The sequence below is a fragment of the Schistocerca gregaria genome, chromosome 11 (assembly GCF_023897955.1).
Source record: "Schistocerca gregaria isolate iqSchGreg1 chromosome 11, iqSchGreg1.2, whole genome shotgun sequence".
NCBI lineage: Eukaryota > Metazoa > Arthropoda > Insecta > Orthoptera > Acrididae > Schistocerca > Schistocerca gregaria.
In genome coordinates this window covers 51,877,517-51,895,559 of record NC_064930.1, presented here as the reverse complement: position 1 = coordinate 51,895,559, position 18,043 = coordinate 51,877,517, and the positions used below count along the sequence as shown (strand labels likewise).

The 18,043-nt window shown below is 42.0% G+C and overlaps 1 protein-coding gene across 1 annotated transcript in view; it reads left to right on the top strand.

Moving 5' to 3' along the window:
• Positions 1 to 8,912: 8,912 nt before the first annotated feature.
• The window catches only part of LOC126295309 (sugar transporter SWEET1-like), a 91,416-nt gene continuing 82,285 nt past the window's right edge, over positions 8,913 to 18,043 (top strand). Inside the window, exon 1 of the mRNA XM_049987755.1 lies at positions 8,913 to 9,007. The gene's annotated coding sequence lies outside the window, so the exon portion shown is untranslated. The remainder of the gene's footprint in view (positions 9,008 to 18,043) is intronic.

The following is an 18,043-nucleotide window of genomic DNA, read 5'->3' as shown; positions in this document are numbered from 1 at the left end:
TGAGATCATACCCTTCCATGAAAGGTTTAATTGTAGCTATATTACTGACTGAATTATAAGAAATTGTACAGGAACAACACCTTTACTTTCGATCCTCAATGTGCTGATGATTTCAAATGGCAAGTTGCAATGATTATTTTACCACGAATACGACGCTCCTTGCCATTTCACTACAACGAATCACTGTGAAATTTGGAAATTTGTCGTAAAGTCTTACGGGACCAAACTACTGAGGTCATCGCTCCCTAAGCTTACACACTACTTGGTCTAACTTAAGCTAACTTACACTAAGGACAACACACACACACCCATGCCCGAGGGAGGGCTCGAACCTCGGCCCGGACCGTGCCAAGACGCCAAGACCGCCCGGCTACATCGCGCGGCAATCATACTTAGGGTATTGGAGAGCTCCCCAGTTTAAGGAGTGTGCCGCCTCACAACTCTGCACCTAAAGCCGTCGGCACACGGACCGTGCATCCGAACGTTGGGCGTTAACGATGCCGAGTTTCTGACGTCATAGCGTGCAACAGCACGTTGGGGAGTCTTTGCGAACGTGCAGAGCAATATCTAGCACGTCATATACCGGGTGATCAAAAAGTCTGTATAAATTAGAAAACTTAATAAACCACGTAATAATGTGGATGTTGTTGTTGTTGTGGTCTTCAGTCCTGAGACTGGTTTGATGCAGCTCTCCATGCTACTCTATCCTGTGCAAGCTTCTTCATCTCCCAGTACCTACTGCCACCTACATCCTTCTGAATCTGCTTAGTGTATTCATCTCTTGGTCTCCCTCCACGATTTTTACCCTCCAGTACTAAATTGGTGATCCCTTGACAGAGAGATAAAAATTGACACATATGCTCGGAATGACATAGGGTTTTATTAGAACCAAAAAAAGATTATCGGGCCTTTTTTCTTCGAGGAAATGCGTCATTCTGGTTTCGTAACTGCTACCGTGACGGATGAGAGGTATGCCGATATGTTACAGAATCGCATCATCCCCGGCCTGGCTGATAAACACCTGCTGGAAGGTACGATGTTTATGCAGGATGGCGCTCCACCCCATATTGCTAGACGCGTGAAAGATCTCTTGCGCGCGTCGTTTGGTGATGATCGTGTGCTCAGCCGCCACTTTCGTCATGCTCGGCCTCCCAGGTCCCCAGACCTCAGTCCGTGCCATTATTGGCTTTAAGGATACCTGAAGTCGCAAGTGTATCGTGATCGACCGACATCTCTAGGGATGCCGATAGACAACATCCGACGTCAATGCCTCACCATAACTCAGGACATGCTTTACATTGCTGTTCACAACATTATTCCTCGACTACAGCTATTGTTGAGGAATGATGGTGGATATATTGACCATTTCCTGTAAAGAACATCATCTTTGCTTTGTCTTAATTTGTTATGCTAATTATTGCTATTCTGATCAGATGAAGCGCCATCTGTCGGACATTTTTTGAACTTTTTATTTTTTTGGTTCTAATAAAACCCCATGTCGTTCCAAGCATGTGTGTCAATTTGTACCTCTCTATCTACATTATTCCGTGATTTATTCAGTTCTCAAATTTATACTGACTTTTTGATCACCCGGTAATCTGAGCATTCGTCTGAGCGTTGACCAATCAGATGAGACAACGCCACCTACGTCACATGTACGTCATACGAGGCCGTCGGCCTTGGTGGGTACCTCACCAAGGTACGCTCGCTCAAGTAAGCAGAGAAACTGTGTTTGTACACGTGTTAACTCGTAACTGTGTGTGTACGTACAAACGAGTATTGCATCTTCTAGTGGAGTCCATTATTATGGAATCTTACTGTTATTAGCCCTACAATGATAGAAAATCCAAAGGTCCAGTAATAATTTGTTACGGCTGTTCTGGGGTACAATAAAATTAAAATCATATAAAAATGATTATCAGTTGCTTGAGTAACGCAAAAGAGACTAAATGTTACAAACGAGCCGTCATACCATTTACGTCGAGAGTTCATCTTAAACTTTGCTGTACGACTAATAATCGCTAAGACTTCATTATACCAGATTGTAGTAGAAGACGCAATTCTCGTTAGTAAGTACACACCCAGCTGCGAGTAAACGGGTGTAGGAACGCAGTTTGTCTGCTGAGTTAAGCGACCGAGCTGGCTAGCTTCGTGACGTACGCCCCTCGGACTGTCTTTCTCGTGGGCAGCATTGCATTCAGTTCAAGCGTATACGTATATATGCCGTTTCTGGGCACCAACAAATTGCGAAGCACTGAAAAACCAATTGTAACTGTGTGATTCGTACCAATTCAATAATGAGAAACGTCATATTCGTGGAAAAAGAACGAGAGTACGCCATTTGTAGGCAGTGACACACTGAAAAAAATTGGTTCAAATGGCTTTGAGCACTATGGGACTTAACATCTATGGTCATCAGTCCCCTAGAACGTAGAACTACTTAAACCTAACTAACCTAAGGACATCACACAACACCCATTCATCACGAGGCAGAGAAAATCCCTCGCCCCGCCGGGAATCGAACCCGGGAACCCGGGCGCGGGAGACACACTGAAGATCCACCAGAAACACATTGTTCTTGGTACAATTTGTTGTAATTAAATTTCAATTAGTAACATAGCTACGATTAAAGCTTTCAGCAAGTACAATATGGAAGGATTGACTCTAAATGGTTTGTAGTGGTTTTAGAGTAGTGATCAGCGTAAATGATTTCGATCCGTATACGTATGCGGCGATAGTTCGCATTTTGCCACGCCAAAGTATTTTTTTTCCACATTCGCGTTTTTAATAGGTTCTGGTGCTTTATTATTAGTTTAATGTAAGTATATACTACAATAACTGATGTTTTGAAAAAACACTACTGGCGATTAAAATTGCTACACCACGAAGATGACACTCTACAGACGCGAAATTTAACCCACAGGGAGAAGATGCTGGGATACACAAATGATTAGTTTTTCAGAGCATTCACACAAGGTTGGCGCCGTTGGCGACACCTACAACGTGCTGACATGAGGAAAGTTTCCAACCGATTTCTCATACACAAACAGCAGTTGAACGGCGTTGCCTGGTGAAACGTTGTTGTGATGCCTCGTGTAAGGAGGAGAAATGAGTTGCCATCACGTTTCTGACTTTGGTAAAAGTCGGATTGTAGCCTATCGCGATTGCGGTTTATCGTATCGTGACATTGCTGCTCGCCTTGGTCGAGATCCAATGACTGTTAGCAGAATATGGAATCGGTGGGTTCAGGAGGGTAATACGGAACGCCGTGCTGGATCCCAACCGTCTCGTATATGATTGCTAAGTAGGGAGCTATTGTATCAGCGTAATTTGAAAGGAACCTAATCGGTATACAATCTGGACCTGAAGACTTGCCCGTATCAAGCGATTTGAGTTGCATCGCATCGCCTAAGGTATCTACTTCTAAGAAACTCACGCTAGCAGCTGTTCGTGTTTCAAATTCTGGAATATTGCATTCGTCTTCCCTGGTGAAGGAATTTCGGAAAACTGCGTTGGGTACAAATTCTGCAGTGATTGTAAGGCACTAAGACAATCGGAGCAGAGAAGACATCGGTTGCCCCAAACACGATTCATCCGCTCCAGTGCCTTCAGGATCGCGTGGAGCTCCGCTACGTAAACGGTATATTCATCAGGGAGGCGAATCCGGGTAACATGATCAGGGAACACAACAGAAGAACCAAGGAAATTGTCCTGTTTCGAGCCATCAGTGTAAACCGTGATGCGCATCTAAAATGTTAAACAACAGAGATTGGAATGTAAAATCTGGTGTGCTATCTTTCTTAAAATTAGTCAGTTCTAAAATATATTAGAATAAATAAGCCCTCGGTCACAAATTTTAAGTCAAAATCGACCGGGTTTCGACGCTACTATGAGCGTCATCTTCAGAGTAGACTAACTGTTCTAAAACGTATTAGGTATATAATGCATTAATAAAATTAAAGTTTGTACTGACTGGAAAAGATGCAGTACTTACAAATTAAAAGAGATCTAAGCCGTAAAGGCGACGTCATGAACAGTTGTGAGATGGCGAGCCGCTAAGGGCTGCTCGTGTTGTGAACAAGGGTTGCAACAAGACTGAGGTGCCCACTTTAGAAAGTGCGGGCAAGTAAACACGGTGTTGCTACGAGCGCCCTCTGGTAGCCGCAGAAACAACTAGGCTACTGTACATTCAAAATTAGACACATCAGATTGTGATGCAGCTGATTTGGGCACAAAGGAAGCACTAATAATAACAGGATGAAGTTACATGTTTATATGCTTTAAATAGAGGTACATTTTGTAACGTAAAAAACGTCGGTTGTGAGATACAAGAAAACAGCAAAGATGTGACAGGAAAACAACATTGCGGTAAACCGCATGAGGAAATCTGAATCAAAGATCAACCAATGGCTTTATACAGTCGAAAAAGTTTTTATTTGGCAGCTGCAGCTGTTCGTTGAGAATGACGAGAGAGATGTTTGAAAATCTCCAATTCCTCTAAGACATATAACCTACGCCCCTTCTTTTCGGTATGCAGAATATTGTTATCGCCTATGGCTTTAGACACGTGTCCAGTAATTAAGAGATGATCGGCAAAGGATGAATTTAGGGGACTGGTGCCGTTCTTTATATCTGATGGTGAAAGCACGTCCGGTTTGCCCTATATAATAGGAGGAGCAGGTATCGCAGATGATCTTATAAACGCCAGAACTTTCTGTAGGGGAGCGAATGGATTTTCAAATTGTGAATGAAGTTTCTCTTTAGATTATTATTAGTAGAGAAGGCAACATTGCAGTTGTATTTGTAGCGAAGCATGCGCTGAATCTGATAGGCAATGGGTCCTATGAAAATCTAAAATAAGGTCTCCAGCAGGCAAAACTGCAACTAACCACACACGCAGACGGTTTCAATGGGCGGTGGTCACATAATACTTTCTCCCTTCACTGCTCAGGGGCCACTAGTGTCTCTGCCAACCACATAACTGTTGCCTAAAATGCCACTAGATGGCAGTGCAGGTCTCCTGCGCGAATTTTTGCCGCGTATTCAGAACAATAGTTGATACTTCTACATTGTTAGCACTGTTCTTGGAAGCGGCGTGCAGTATTGTCTGTAGCTCTTATTTATACGATTGTGTTGAACACATATAAATCTACGTGTAATGTAACTTTAAATTGAAATAGAATTTTCCATGTTTTACAGACAAATTTCTGTGTCGTTAGTGCTGCTTTCTGCTCCACCCAGTATATTTTCTTCGTCTCCATCGAATATGTCTAGAAGAAAAGGAATAAGTAAGAACGAATGTTACCGACTTTTATTTGAAGAAATATCTTCTAGTGACAGCAGTGTTGACACTTTTGGCAGTGATGGAAATGACTCCACATTCACGACAAGCTGCGCAAGTTCTTGTCTTGTGTGCAGTCGTGTGGTTCTAAATTTAACGAGTTGTCTTCATGGACAGAATCATATTATTTTCATGGACAATTATTTTACATCATATGATCTGTTCAGGGACCTAAAATCCAATGGTGTGTACGCTTGTGGAACAATAAATCCCAGAAGGAAAAACATACCAAAACTCAAGGAGGAAAAGGAACTAGAAAGAGGGGAATTCGATTACAAAATAAGCAATGATGGCATAGTAATCTATAGATGGATATATAACAGGGTAGTCAACTCGATTTCAACATGTCATTCACCATCAGATGTGTCCACAGTAACTCGAAAAATGAAAGATGGAACAATAACCAATATCACTTGTCCAATTGTATTGAAACACTTCAATTCCAGTATGAACTACGTGGATAATTTTGATCGACTAAAGTCAGACTATGCTATTGACAGAAGAAGCAAGAAATGGTAGATAAGACTGTTTCTTCACTTTTTAGACTGCAGTGTGACAAACGCGTTCATTATGCACAAAGAAATCGAAATGGAGCAGTTCTCCGATAAAGACTTCCGCCGATAGGTGTACAAAATCTTGTTGGCACCAAAAATAGTTTCAGTGGCAGTTAATTTTTCTTCTGTATCCCAAAGTAGTTTAGCAACCCAGATCAGATCACACAAACCATACGTAGACGAAAGTATTCGCCACGAAAGCAGTAAACAACAACCAATTCACTCATCATGTAGAAGATGCGCAGATTGCAGTTCAAATAAAAATCCAGTGCAAACAGTGTACAAAGTACCTTTCTATGAGAGCAGGCAAGAACTGTTTCAAGAGATACAAAGAAAATTAAAAACTAGTTATTTCAAAGTTCAACCGCCAAATATCGAATTTGTATACTGTGTTAACCTGTAGTGAACAAATTTAATGTTATTATTTTGTAGTTGTTTACGTGAGGTTTTACAAACTCAATGATTAAACACGTCAAGACAATAAAACAAATGTGTTACAAGTAAAAGAAATTTGAAATTTGCAAATAATTTTTCTTGCCCCACTAGGGTAAATTTTATTGGTGTTTATCTGCCCCTCAAAGAGTTAAGGCGGAAATCTGCTCCAACTGCGACGTAAAACATGAAGACCAGCCATAGACATCGCAGCGAGGCAGTGCTGTGCGCGGATCCCATAGGGCTGCCTCGCACGTTGCCGGTTATGAAGTAACTGTGCCAGAGGAGGCTGAGCAACGGTATGGTGTGCAGGGGCGTATGGCGTGGGCAAAGTTCTGCATCATGGGGTTCCGCGTTCGATTCCCAGCCAGGTTGGGGATTTTCGCCGCCAGTGGACTGGGCGTTTCTGTTCTCCTCATCATTTCATCATCATTGACGAAAGTGGCGAGATTGGACTGTGTACAGATTGGGAATTTGAACAGGCGTTGATAAGCGCTCAGTTGAGCGCCCCACAAACCGAACATCATCATCATCATCATCATCATCATCATCGGGCGCACGGTTCGTGAGCCGATGGGTTTAAGGGGGGGGGGGGGGGGGGGGGTAGGACGCGAAACTGGCCGATTTGGAGCAGGAGAGGCACCGCAGGACATTTTAATTTACACTGTCTATATTTTTACAAATAAATTCATAAAACTTTGTTAGCATGACCAGGAAGGATTCAGGATTCTCACTCATAGCAGAGGAAGTTCACAAACATAGCGAAACATTTTTTTTTTACATGCGAAATTTCACCATTTTTCCACTTGGTATTAGCTACATTTGTTGCTGTAGGTACACTTTTTTTCATAAGAGAGATTCTTCTATGAATTTTGCACAGCATACAAACCATACTTACAGGTGTATGAAACTCTAGAATTTCCCAAATCTGTTACAAAACTGTGGTGAAAATTGAGATAATTAACAATGAAATTCGAGTTTTCTATAAAAACGAAGTTTAGAACGTAACAGCCCATTCATTTCTCCATAGATTAAATAAATTCCAGAGTTTCATACACCTGTAAGTATGGTTTGTAAACTGTGCAAAATTCATCGAAGAATCTCTCTTACTTATGAAGAAAAGTGTACCTATAGCAACAAATGCATCCAGGAGTAAGTGAAACAAATCATCAAATTCCACATTTAAAAACTATTATTTTTTCGTGTTTTTGAACATCCTCTGCTATGAATGTGAATCTTGAATCCTTCCTGGTCATGCTGACAAAGTTTTATAAATTTACTTGTAACAGTATAGACAGTGGAAATTAAAATGTCCTGTGGTGCCTCTCCTGCTCCAAATCGGCCCGTTTGACGCCCTACCCCTCTTAGGACCCATTCTTATCAGGATCGGCTAAGAGTAAGGAGTTGAAATTTGTCTCACATACTAAGATCAGCGCTCCCTTGACGGTAGGAAAAATTTAAGATTCTGAGTCAATTAAGTCAAAAACACGACCTTTTTGCGACACATTTCAATACTTGCAAACTCATTCACCAATACCTCTGAGGCACTTCCCACTGACCTATAATTATGAATTTTGACAAGAAGCATCGTTTCATAGCACATGTAATGGAAAAATTTTCAGTTTATAAAACAAAGAATATTTTTATGCCAACTATTGTGTGTCTATCTTTCTCTACGTCGATTGAGACACCTTTTTCTCAGGGAAGGGTAGAGGTATGAAGTAGAAATTTACGTTCCATACTAAGGTAGTGATAGGAAGTGGGACTAGCATTTCAGGATTGTGGTAGGAAAGGTCAATGGTCGATTCTGGTTTATTGGAAGAATTATAGGAAAGTGTGGTTCATCTGTAAAACAGACTGCAAATGGGACGTTAGTGCGATCTATACCTGAGTACTGCTCGAGTGTTTGGGATCTGCACCAGGTCGGATTAAAGGAAGACATCGAAGCAGTTCAGACGTGAGCTGCTAGGCTTGTAGTTGGTGGGTTCAGACAATATCCTCGTATTACAGAGATGCTTCAGGAACTCGATGTGGTTTTCGAGGAATGGAACAATACTGAGAACATTCAGAGAACCAGCATTTGAAGTTGACAACAGATCGAATGTACTGTCACCAACGCACGTTTCATGGAAGGGCCACTCAGATAAGATGTGATAAAATGGGGATAATATGGACGCATACAGACGTTTTTCGTTCGCTCCATTTGCGAATGTAACAGGAAAGGAAGTGATTAGCACTGGTACATGGTACCCTCCGCCACGGGCCGTACTGTGGCGTGTGGAGTATGTATGTTGATGTAGATGGTCTACGACACTTGCCCCCCTTAAGCTAAATGTGCATCGGCGTGTGCCTCGATATGCGTCTTATGCACCAACAAAGCGAGCCCTTCAGGACCGGGTCCCCAGGTGTTAGTGGTGCAGCGTGGAAGTGGCTCGATTCATACCTTTGTGACAGATGGCAAAAAGCTGAATCGCATAGCGCAGCAGGTGAGCGCTTATCTGAAGATACGCCGTTCTCACGTGAGGGCCGACGCCTGATAAAGTCTGGCAGGCGAAGCAGACAGTGGCCAAGTCAGCCGGAGCGCACACAACAGGCGCCGAACGTGGCCAGGCAACACGCCGGCAGCGTCGCTAATGTCACACCTGACGACGGCGAAGTTCTTCCCGACCGAAACGTTCAGGTAAGCGTATGCCTTAATGGGCCCTCACACGTTCAGTAATATTGCCAAACTGACAAATATTGTCCGTCTCAGGGTGAGTATTGACGTACTGTCATCTGTGTCCGGTAAGCGTACGCCTTAATGGGCCCTCACACGTTCAGTAATATTGCCAAACTGACAAATATTGTCCGTCTCAGGGTGAGTATTGACGTACTGTCATCTGTGTCCTCGGTGGCTCAGATGCATAGAGCGTCTCCCATGTAAGCAGGAGGCCCCGGGTTCGAGTCCCGGTCGGGGCACACATTTTCAGCTGTCCACATCACGGTATATCAACAACACCTGTCGGCAGCTGAGGATTTCAGTTAGTCATCATTTAATCCTAGAAATATTGATGAGCGGTACTGATGGACCTCAAAATATTCTCAGTATTATCAATACATATTGAACGGTTCGACAATATTCTCCATTCAGATGTTGACAGACCCTTAGGAAGCAGCTACGCAGAGTTAGTGTGAACTGTTTTTTACTTTTTTTTCAGTTCGCATTGTGTATACCATACCTTAGATTCAGTTTTTAAGGAGCCTTTAACACAAAAAATCGTTCAAATGGCTCTGAGCACTATGGGACTTAACTTCTAAGGTCATCAGTCCCCTAGAACTTAGAACTACTTAAACATAACTAACCTAATGACATCACACACATCCATGCCCGAGGCAGGATTCGAAACTGCGACTGTAGCGGTCGCCGGGTTCCAGACTGTAGCGCCTAGAACCGTTCGGCCACCCCGTCCGGCCCTTTTAACACAAAAGAATTTTAGTAGTGCTACATAAGGGTAATCATTGTATGTACAACTCTAGGATGATTAACGGAGGATTTTAACGGAGGATTCTCTATGACATTGTTTATTTCATCAATTTCAAAATGTACTATAGATTAGAAATTCTTCCAGTCCACATGTAGCATACAGTAAACCAGTGCTTAACAGTATTGGTTAAAATCAGTCTTGGTTGCAATTTAAGCTTTTTTATTTTTCAACTACGCGGTTCGCCTTATTTAGACATCTTCAGGTTAATCTTAATTTGGTATTTCCTAGAACGATCCTTTTGACAGTGTAGCTAAAGGGCATCGTCCAGTACATCAGGCCAACATGCCTTTTGGCTACATTGTCAAAAGGATCGTTCTAACAAATACCAAATTAAGATCAACCTGAAGATGCCTAAATAAGGCGAAACGCGTAGTAGAAAAATAAAAGGCTAAAATTGTAACCAAGACTGTTTTTAACCAATAATACTATAGATTGTTGTGTTACATAGAAATTTTGAAAAACCCTCCTATTTCGAAAAATGCGTCATACATCTGCAGTGACTAGCAAGAGCTCTAAGAAATGCGTGTCAGTTTCCGCAGATGATCACAAACCGTAAAAAAATTGTTGCGTTAATTTGCTCAACAGGTCCTTGCTAGGCAGGTACAGTTGCTTCATAGGTTTCCATAGAATTTCGCTAATTGAGCTTGTTGATAGTACAGAACTAAACTTCGAGCATTAGAACGACCTTTCTGTCGGCAGACATCTTCAACTTACTCCTAATCTCTTACCGAATAAAATTGCCTCTGCTATGAACGTATTTTGCTTCTCTATTCTATCTCGTATCGACACTAGCAAGTGTCGTATAGTGCAGTAGATATCGAGAAATGATATACACAATCTTGTGGGTCTGTGACTGTGGTTTCAGTCAGTAAATGTACACGCGACCAGTGCCTTCTTTCTTCACCCAGTCTCGGACCCATGCCCTTTTTTTTGTTTTCTGTTACTTGCAAGCTATAGCTAATTGCAGCAAACGCTTCCTCTTGCGTCTTCGACATCATAACCTTGTAGAATCGCGTTTATCAGCTGACAGTTTTTGTCATTGGTGTCGACAGTGTGAGGTCGCTTCAATATACACTACTGGCCATTAAAATTGCTACACCAAGAAGAAATGCAGATGATAAACGGATATCCATTGGACAACTATATTCTGCTAGAACTAACATGTGATTACAATGCCAGCCACAGTGGCCGAGCGGTTCTAGGCGCTTCAGTCTGGAACCGCGCGACTGCTACGGTCGCAGGTTCGAATCCTGCCTCGATCATGGATGTGTGTGATGTCCTTAGATTAGTTAGGCTTAAGTAGTTCTAACTTCTAGGGTACTGATGACCTCAAAAGTCCCATAGTGCTCAGAACCATGTGAATCATTTTTGTGATTACATTTTCACGCAATTTGGGTGCATAGATCCTCAGAAATGAGTACCCAGAACAACCACCTCTGATCGTAATAACGGCCTTGATACGCCTGGGCATTGAGTCAGACAGAGCTTGGACGGCGTGTGCAGGTTCAGCTGCCCATGCAGCTTCAACACGATACCACAGTTCATCAAGGGTAGTGACTGGCGTATTGTGACGAGCCAGTTGCTCGGTCACCATTGACCAGACGTTTTCAGTTGGTGAGAGATCTGGAGAATGTACTACCTTGGGCAGCAGTCTTAATATTTTCTGTATCCAGAAAGGCCCGTACAGGACCTGCAACATGCAGTCGTGAATTATCCTGCTGAAATTTAGGGTTTCTCAGGGATCGAATGAAGCGTAGAGTCACGGGTCGTAACATATCTTAAATGTAACGTTCACTTTTCAGAGTACCGTCAATGCGAACAAGAGGTGACCGAGACTTGTAACCAATGGCACCCAGTACCATCACGCCGGGTGATAGCCAGTATGGTGATGACGAACACGCGCTTCCAATTTGCGCGCACCGCCCACCGCCATGTCGCCAAACACGGATGCGACCGTCATGATTCTGTAAACAGAACCTGGATTCATCCGAAAAAAATGACGTTTTGCCATTCGTGCACCCAGGTTCGTCACCGAGTACCCCATCGCAGACGCTCCTGTCGGTGATACAGCGTCAAGGCTAACTGCAGCCATCGTTTCCGAGTTTATAGTCCATGCCGCTGCAAACGTCGTCAAACTGTTCGTGCAGATGGTTGTTGTCTTGCAAACGTCGCCACCTGTTGACTCAGGAGTCGAGACGTGGCTGCACGATCCGTTACAGCCGTGCGGATAAGATGCCTGTCATCTCGACTGCTAGTGATACGAGGCCGTCGGGATCCAGCACGGCGTTCCGTATTACCCTCCTGAACCCACCGATCTCATATTCTGCTAACAGTCATTGGATCTCGAACGACGCGAGCAGCAATGTCGCGATACGATAAACCGCAATCGCGATAGGCTACAATCCGACCTTTATCAAAGTCGGAAACGTGATGGTACGCGTTTCTGCTTCTTACACGAGGCATCACAACTACGTTACACCAGGCAACGCCGGTCAACTGCTGTTTGTGTATAAGAAATCGGTTGGAAACTTTCCTCGTGTCAGCACGTTGTTGGTGTCGCCACCGGCGCCAACGTTGTGTGAATGCTCCGAAAATCTAATCGTTTGCATATCACAGCATCTTCTTCCCATGTGTAGTTACGGAGTTACGGCTAAAAAATTACTTTGCCTGAAATGTAGCAACTTCGCTAATATGAGGCCATCGCAAAACTGTACGAGATTAAAGTAAAGCACGATTTCCATTTATTTTGTTGTTATTAATCTGGTGAAGCTAAAAAAACACATCCCAGACGTGTATCTGCAGTGGGTTTCCACAATACCCAGAGAAGCAAACAAGTACGGTAATCGAGAATGAGATTTTCACTCTGCAGCGGAGTGTGCGCTGATATGAAACTTCCTGGCAGATTAAAACTGTTTGCCGGACCGAGACTCAAACTCGGGACCTTAGCCTTTCGCGGGCAAGTGCTCTACCATCTCAGCTACCCAAGCGCGACTCACGCCCTGTCCTCGGTGCCAGAAGCAAAGCTGCGAGTAGCGGGTGTGAGTCGTGCTTGGGTAGCTCAGATGGTAGAGCACTTGCCCGCGAAAGGCAAAGATCCCGAGTTCGAGTCTCGGTCGGGCACGCAGTTTTAATCTGCCATGAAGTTTCAAGTAAGGTAATTTCGTAAAATTTTTATTTATTGACTACTTGGCCTAATTATTATTATTTTTTTTTAATTCCAGACAACTGCACAGTTTTCAGCCGAAGTTGTGGAGAATTCAGTTATGGAAAAAAGATGGTAATAACGTTATGACAATCCGTGCTGCCCTTCCCTGTACACGTTCAATATCCCCTGTTAGTCCTGTTTGGTATGGGTCCCACACATTTCAGTATTATTCCAGAATAGGTCACACAAGTGGGGCCGGCCCGCGTGGCCGAGCGGTTCTAGGCGCTGCGGTCGCAGGTTCTTATCCTGCCTCGGGTATTGCTGTGTGTGGTGTCCTCAGGTTAGTTAGGTTTAAGTAGTTCTAAGTTCTAGGGGACTGATGACCTCAGATGTTAAGTCCCATAGTGCTCAGAGCCATTTGAACCATCACACAAGTGGTTTGTAAGTATCTCGTCTGTACAGTGTTCGTATTTCCTCGATATTCTATCAACAAACCGAAATCTACCGCTGGTTTGCCCACGGCTAAGCCTATGTGATCATTGCATTTCATATCCCTAAAACTGTTCCATCCCGCTATGTGTATGAGATGACCGATTCATTCTGTGACTCATTCGTATTATAGTCTTAGGATACTACACTCTCCTTCATTTTCTGAGGTGCACAGTTTTACATTTCTGAACATTTAAAGCAAGCTGCCAATCTTTGCACCACTGTGAAATTGTTTGAAGATATGACTGAATATACAGGATGTATCATAATTAATGGTTTAAACGCATACAGTTGAAAGTACACAATACTAGAAGCAAAAAAGTCTCAGTAAACATAGGGTCGAAAGTGCGTACCTTATGAGCTACGAGCAATTTTTCATGTTCGATACTGTGCAGCAAATCTCTTGTACTGCAAGCTCTTTGCTTTCCACATTTTGGGAAGTAGTATTATGGACATAAACAAGAAAAAAATGCCCAGTAAACATGTGCCCTACCAGGTGTGCCGGTATGAAATCAGCGTTAAGATACAAATGTGTCGATAGGGAACATTTGTTGTGAACGAGCCTTAATTTTTTTGTGTGTGGTTGGTATGTCATGTGTCAAAGATATTTAGTATACATCAAGTCATGGAACAAACAACATCATATGTTTTCATCGTGTTAACAGTGTCGAATTTTGTACCAGAAAGTGATGATTTGCGGAAAGCATTAATTTTTTGTTTCCATTTGAAAAAAAAAGTGCTGCAGAGTCGCATCGAATGCTTGTCGAGGCATATGGTGATGATGCTCTATCAGAAGCAACATGCAAAAGATGGTTTCAACGGTTCAGAAATAATGATTTTGATGTAAGAAGTGAAGAACGTGGAAGACCACCAAAAAAGTTCGAAGACGCCGAACTGCAAGCAATATTGGATGAAGATGATACTTTGAGTCAGAAGCAAATGGCAGCAATGCTAAATGTTGCACAACAAACAATTTCTGACCGTTTGAAAGTTATGGGAAAGATCCAAAAGAATGGAAAATGGGTGCCACGTGAATTGAATGAAAGACAGATGCAAAACGGAAAAACCATTTGTCAAATTTTTCTTCAAATACTTGAAAGAAAATCAATTTTGCTTCGAATTGTTACTAGCGATGAAAATTGGATTTATTTTAAAAATCCAAAACGGGAAAAATCATGGGTTAATCCGGGACAACCCTCAACATCAACTGCAAAACCAGAACGATTCAGCAAGAAGACAATGCTCTGTGTTTGGTGGGATCAGAAAGGTGTGGTGTATCATGAGCTTCTAAAACCCGGTGAAACTGTGAATACTAATCGCTACAGACAAGAAATGATCAATTTGAATTATGCATTGATCAAAAACGACCAGAATAAGCCAGAAGACATGGCAAAGTGATTTTTTTTACTCGACAATACACTTGCACACAAATCAAAACTGGTTCAGGATACAATCAAAACACTTGGCTGGGAGCTGGTACCCCACCCGCCGTGTTCACCAGACTTGGCCCCTTCCAGCTACCATTTGTTTCCATCAATGGGACACGCATTGGCTGAGGAACACTTCGATTCCTACGAACAAGTCGAAAATTGGGTGTCTGGTTTGCTTCAAAAGACGAATATTTCTATTGGCTTGGTGCCCACAAACTGCCAAAAAGGTGGTCAAAATGTATAGAAAGCAATGGTCAGTACTTTGAATAAAATGTTTTTACCTTTCAATTTAAAATTACCGTTTCATTTTCACAAAAAAAAACGCTCATTTCATACCGGTACACTTGGTAAAATGCCTACCTTAAGAGCTGTGAGCACGTGCTCATATTCGCTACTTGGAAACAACTCTTCTTATGAACAATTGCTCATAAATTTCAAGGTGCGCATTTTAGAGCAAATGTTTACTCTGCATTTTTTTCTTGTTTTCGTCATACTACTACTTCCCAAAACGTGGAAAGCAAAGAGCTTGCAGTAGAAGAGATTTACTGCACAGTATCGAAGACGAAAAATTGCTCGTATCTCTTACGGTATTCACTTTCGATCCTATGTTTACTGAGACTTTTCTGCCTCTAGTATCGTGTACTTTCAACTGTATGCGTTTACCATTAATTATGATACACCCTGTATATGCACTTTTTCTCAGACAGTACTTCATTACAGATATCTGAGCTCACTATTAATGTCGTCCGTAAGATCATTAATATACAACAAGAACAGCAAGGGTCCCAACACACTTCGCTGAGGCTCACTCGAAGCTACTGCTACATCTGACGATGACTCTGCATCCAAGATAACCTACTGTGTTCCTTACCAACAACTCCTCAACAGAGTCACAAATTTCACTTGATGTCCCATATGATCACACTTTAGACAACAAGCGTAGATGTATTACTGTGTTAAATGTTATTGTTGTTGTGGTCTTCAGTCCTGAGACTGGTTTGATGCAGCTCTCCATGCTACTCTATCCTGCGCAAGCTTCTTCATCTCTCAGTACCTACTGCAGCCTACATCCTTCTGAATCTGCTTAGTGTATTCGTCTCCTGGTCTCCCTCTACGATTTTTACCCTCCACGCTGCCCTCCAATACTAAATTTGTGATCCCTCGATGCCTCAGAACATGTCCTACCAACCGATCCCTTCTTCTAGTCAACTTGTGCCACAACACAAACTCCTCTTCTCCCCAATTCCATTCAATACCTCCTCATTTGTTATGTGATCTACCCATCTGAGGTAAATGCTTTTCGTAAATCGAGAAATACTGCATGCGCCTGACATCCTTGATCCAAAACTTTCAGTTTGTCATGTGACAAAAAGACATGGAGTACGTCATTCTGTTCGAGATACCTCATTATGTTTCAGCTCAGAATATGTTCTACTATTCTACAAGAAATCGATGCCAAGGATATTGGAGGGTAGTTTTGAGGGTCACTTCTACTATCCCTCTCATAGGCAGTTGTGACCTGTGCTTCTTTCCAACAACTGGGCACGGTGTTTTGTTTGAGAGATCATCGGTGGATTACAATTGGAGGAGAGGCTAAAGTAGTATTATAAGTCCAGCAGTGTGCATGTAAGAGCTGCACATTAAACTTACTGACATTTGATAATAAATTCCAAAAGGGTGGTGAAACATGAACAAATTATTCAACAATTTCACAGGCAGTAATAGGACACACTAATAATAATGTATAGGTTGAGTCTTAACACAGAAGATTACAGCAACCAGCCACTTTTTACAATGCTATTTATTTATTCAAACAGAGCCGTCACCGATTTCGAACCGATAGGTTCATATTCAGACGGCTACTTCACGTTTTACGTTACATTTCTTCAAAATTTCATTGACGTGCTTTCCAATTTAAAATTTTTAAAAAGTCCACTTTTGTAATATTTTTAATATTTATATATGCACATCTATCCCAACCCGTTTACTGTGCTTTCAACGTATGCTATAATATGTCCATATTTGTAACATTTATTTATGTACATCTGGCCCTCAACATTAACTTTTGTTCCAATGTATACCTTAATATTTACGTAATATCACTGCAGTAACACTTATAATTGACTGCTTCATTTGTTTATCTTAATTTCAATCAGTTCTCTTTCAGTGTAAATAGTAAGTAAAGTAACATTACCAATTCGTAAATTTCTCCTGTCACAAATCTGCACATAATGAAATATCTCTGAGATTGGAATTCTTTGGCATTGTTATGGTTGTAATATCGCCATCTTTGTATACATACCTCCATGTAGTGAAACGTCTAAGCGTGAGTCGTGCGTTCCATTATGTGCATATATACACACAAAAAAGTGCATTATGCAGTTTTCAACGGCGCAAGATGATAAGCAACCTACACTGGAACGTATGGCGCTGATTATTCATTGTAAATAACCGAAACATTTAATAATAATAAATTGTTTACGTCACTTAAAATCGTCGTGAGGCACAATTACAAATAAGAAGACGTTGTCTCTCGTCTTGTTTTGGTTGTAGGGCATCACTACACCAAGGACGTTTCGTCAGGTGGGGAAAGAAAACACGAAATGTAATGTAAAACGTGAACTAGCCGTCGGTTCGAAACCGGTAACGGCGCAGTTTAAATAAATAAATGGCAATGTAAAAAGTGGCTGGTTGCTGTAATCTTCTGCGTAAGAGCCAACCCATATTTTGTACACAGCCACAGGCTAAAAATGTCAGTTTTTGACAAAATAGCAGAAATAATAATTACTTTAACCGCGATTGTATTGGTTACAGCACATGGCCATAAATTGTTAAAAATTGAATGTGACCAACGAATGTGAGCTCTAAACAGTCCAGCTGTCGAAAATTAATTTAATTTTGTAATAAATACTGGTAGAGAGCTGTCAGCTTCCGCAGCTGACTAACACACATGTTAAGAAGATCACCAGAGCCGTTATTTTAAGTGCATTTATTAATCCACCATCGGTATCATTCTCACGCAGATTGCAGTGCAAGACACGTTAGGTTGAAAGCTACTGAAACATGCACTTAATATACAAGGGCGAGCTGAAAGCTAATTCATCCGAATTTTCTTATATAAACATTCT